We start from the raw sequence: 4,100 nt of genomic DNA, 5'->3' as shown, positions 1-4,100 counted from the left end.
TTAATTTATAATCCCTTATATTGTTTCTTTTCTGTAACTGTTTAAACTTTCATATATGTTTTAATTTTAAAATGTTTCTAAAGTTCTTCAGAAGGCAGATACATTTTAAATGTTATTGCCATTCTCTAGCAACACTGACACCACTGATGTGTACATATTTTGTTTTTCTGTGTATTTCTTTCTACATCATCCACTGCATTTTTCTAATATGAATACGTTACATTACAGGGTGATCTGAACTCCAACATTGCCTTAGTTACATGTGATTCTCAATTCTTTTTGCCATCTGAGAATTGAATTCCAGCTCAGTAATAGTTACGAGAGGTAAAATTTATTAGTCATGTTTTGAGGTAGAACTGGGTCATACCTAAACTGACTAACCATGTGGAAACAAAAATATACTCCATTTGAGGAATGGGTTACAACAAAGAAAGAGGGCTGTGACCCAGTGGAAGGGGGAGGTCTATATTATATTAGAGCTGTGTTGGGTGATTCCAAAGGCATTACTAGGTGACTGGAATGTAAGATCATTTTGATTGACACTCGACTGCAATATATCTCCCTGCCTACTGCTCATGTGCTTACCCAGAATTCAGTCTGTTATCATTAGATTCATGAAATTCCGAGCATAGATACAATATTATATTGTTGGTTTAATGAGGCTGAGGTTATGGGCAGGTTAGAGAAATACCTTCTGCACAAGTGTCTATGGCTTGGTTAACCCAGCTATAGGTTTATAGCCCTCCCATCCTTTGTCTCTCAGGATGCAGTAGTGATCATTTAACTACAAATGAGGTGTTCTTTGAGCAGTCACTGAGCTGTCTCTGGGCTGAGCCTTCACTCCTTCGTTCCCCTGTCACTCATGCCTGACTACCTACCTAACAAATACATTGAATTAATTGAGATAGAAAAAATGAAAATATGTATCTGGATTTTTTTCTAGAGATGCTGTCTTATAAATATATCCTGACTTAATAGCTATTAAAAAACACATCTAAAATTTTAAAATAATAAATTTGGGGTGATAGATACATGAAATTATAATGTTATATAGTAGAAATATGTTTGTGTCCTACCACAGATAACATAAAATTAATTTTATATTTTTTTTACCCACAAAGGTTAACTTATAAAACTGTATTAGACACAAGGTAATTGAATACAATTATAAGAATGGATATGTTGAAATAAAAAAAATTGAATGCATAGAAATAATTTTTTCTAGGTTACTAAAACAGCTTTAATAGATTGTAGAAAAGTTGTTCAAAGTAAGGAGATCTCCTTAGTTCAACTCAAAACATTGGTAAAAGTAAATAGGAATTCAAAATTATTTTTGTTCTTCTGGATTTTTTTATGTAATATTATTTCATCGAGGACTATTTGAAACAATTAAAAATACGCATCTCTCAATTTTTTTTTTAAAGTCAAAGTCTTAGGATTAAAAAAAGCCCTATGACAAAATGAAGACTTTTAAAAATATATTATATTGTTTTATGTTGGCCTTGTCACTGCAAATATTATACTTTATTATTAATCAAGGCTTTTAAAATGAAATAAAAAGTGTTTTGATTTGGCCACATACTTCAACAAATTCATTAATGCTTCAATGTCTTTCCAATGTTGTCCATAAATACATCATCAAGATATGATATTTATTAATAGTAACTATATTTTATATCTGCCTGTTAACTATCTACTCAATTATAATTAATTTTTATATTAAGATGAATAGTAAATATTTAGTGGTTTTTTTTACCATTAAGTATTACATTTAAGGATAGAAATGATTGTCTTAAATGAACTTTAAATAAAAGAAACAAATAGGTGAAAAATATTAAGGTGGAAAACAATTTATTATGATGTGAAAAATCACAAGAAACTTGGGATGGCTTTATTAATGTCAGATGCACATGATTTCAGAACAAAGTTTTCACTTGGGTTAAAGAATATAACTTCCTATGTTAAAGGGATGAATTCATTAAGAAGACTTAAACCCACTAAACTCTTGTGTACGTTTAACAAAGTTTCAAAACACAAAACTCAATCTAATAGAACTACAAGGAAAAATACGCAAACCTACACTTATACAATTGGAGAGTTTAATATCACTTGCATATAATTGATAGAACAATTGTAAAAGACCTAAACACTGAAAACTACAAAGCATTGCTGATGTATTAAGGAAGCCTAAATAAACAAATTAGTTCAAGGAATAGGAAAAGTTATTTCCCTTAAACTAATCTAATAATTATTCCAATTCTGATAAACATTTTTAAAACAAATAAAGACATTTTTAAAACAAATTGACAAACTGATTTTAAAACTAATATGGAAATGCAAAGGAAGTGAAATAGCTTAAACATTTTGAAAAAGAAGAAAAACTTTAGAAGGCAAACACTACCTTGTTTACAGACTTAAAAAGCTACAATTATCAAAACAGTGTGATATTGGCTTCAAGGCAAATAAATAGATCAATGGAAGAGAACAGAGAATCCAAAAATAGGCCCACATATTTATGGTTAATTGATTTTTGATTAAAGACAATTCAGTGGAGTCTTTTCAACAAATGGTCCAAAACTGTTAGAGATGTATACTTTAAAAAACAAACAGACCTAAAGAAAACTTTGATTTTATCTCATACTATATTTTTTTAAATAAAAACTTAAAAGTAAACAAACAAACAAACAAACAAAAAACAACAACAAAAAAACCTTTTAGAAAAAAAAGAATTACCTGTATGGGATAAAAGACATTCAGAATATATAAAAAAATTCTCAAAACTCAATAAGAAATCAAACAATCTATTTCAAAAACATTTGAATCAATACATTTTTTTTTAAATTTTAATCATAGTGGGGTGTTCATGTTTAGTCTTTACAAGCAATGTGGAGGAATGGAATATTTATACATTGCTAGTAGGAATGTAAAATGGTACAACTTGGACAGTATCTTAAAAAGTTAAACATGCATCTACTACATGACCAAGCTGTTTGACAGTTATTTACCCAAGAGAAAAGAAAAACATGTCAACACAAACATGTGTACACAAATGGTCATAGTAGTTTTATTTGTGTTAGTGCCAAACTGGAAGTAATCTAAATGTCCATCACCAGGTGAAGAGTTAAACAAATTGTACTTTATACATATGATAAAATACTACTCAGCAATAAAAAGGAACAAACAATTGATATACATAATAATATCAATGAATCTCAAAATTATTATGAGCATAGTGCAAAGAGAGCGTATACTATATGATTTCTTTTTCTATAAGATTAAAATTTAAACAAGAAATTTCAACAAGTACATCAGCGGTTTTCTGAAGATGTGGGTTGTTAAGGGTAAAATGAGAGTTTATTAAGGAGTACAAAGAATCTTGAAGGTAAAGTTAAATAATTCAACTTTATAATCTTATAAAATTATTTAAAATTATCAAAATTTTCCAAAATTATTGTATTTCTCAGTAAAACATATGCTTTAATATCCAACCGCTTTATAAGATGAGAATAACTTCTTGTGAAAATTGAGGATGCTAATAATATGTTTCTGAATAAGGTCACCCAACCTCAGTTTAGAGCGGGAAGGAGAACATAAGTATCCCAGAAAAAAAAAAAAAAGAAAGAAAATGGAGTCCTACATTAACAGATACATGAATGGGTAAATAATTTGGAAGCAAACAACTATTCTACTAAATTGGTCTCAATAATTTTGTTTAGAAAATATGTAAAGAAATCATAACCCAAAACTTCATTTTAGTTTACAAATAATATTTTCAAGGAAACTTTAGAGTATTTAATTTTCCATAGTGTGCCTATCTCTTCTATCATCTAACAAAAATCTATGGTAAAATGATTACCTTTGAAATTTATTCAGATAACCTGTTAAACTTATTTGAAAACTTTAGAAATGTCCCTACTAAAAATACTAACGCATATTACAAATTATCGATTCTTCTTTTTGGAAATAATGTCATTGAAGAGCTGTCCCAGTAAGTCTGAAAAACTAATTACCTTTGAAATTTATTCAGATAACCTGTTAAACTTATTTGAAAACTTTAGAAATGTCCCTACTAAAAATACTAACCCATATTACAAATTATC

General features: G+C 28.6%; 1 protein-coding gene across 1 annotated transcript in view; it reads left to right on the top strand.

Moving 5' to 3' along the window:
* The window catches only part of CADM2 (cell adhesion molecule 2), a 992,109-nt gene that overhangs the window by 324,034 nt on the left and 663,975 nt on the right, over positions 1-4,100 (top strand). The gene's annotated exons all lie outside the window — the stretch shown is intronic.

This window comes from Pteropus vampyrus, unplaced genomic scaffold (assembly GCF_000151845.1).
Source record: "Pteropus vampyrus isolate Shadow unplaced genomic scaffold, Pvam_2.0 Scaffold26, whole genome shotgun sequence".
Taxonomy (NCBI): domain Eukaryota; kingdom Metazoa; phylum Chordata; class Mammalia; order Chiroptera; family Pteropodidae; genus Pteropus; species Pteropus vampyrus.
Note: the sequence above shows the minus strand (reverse complement) of the source record. Positions and strands in the feature narration are given on the sequence as shown.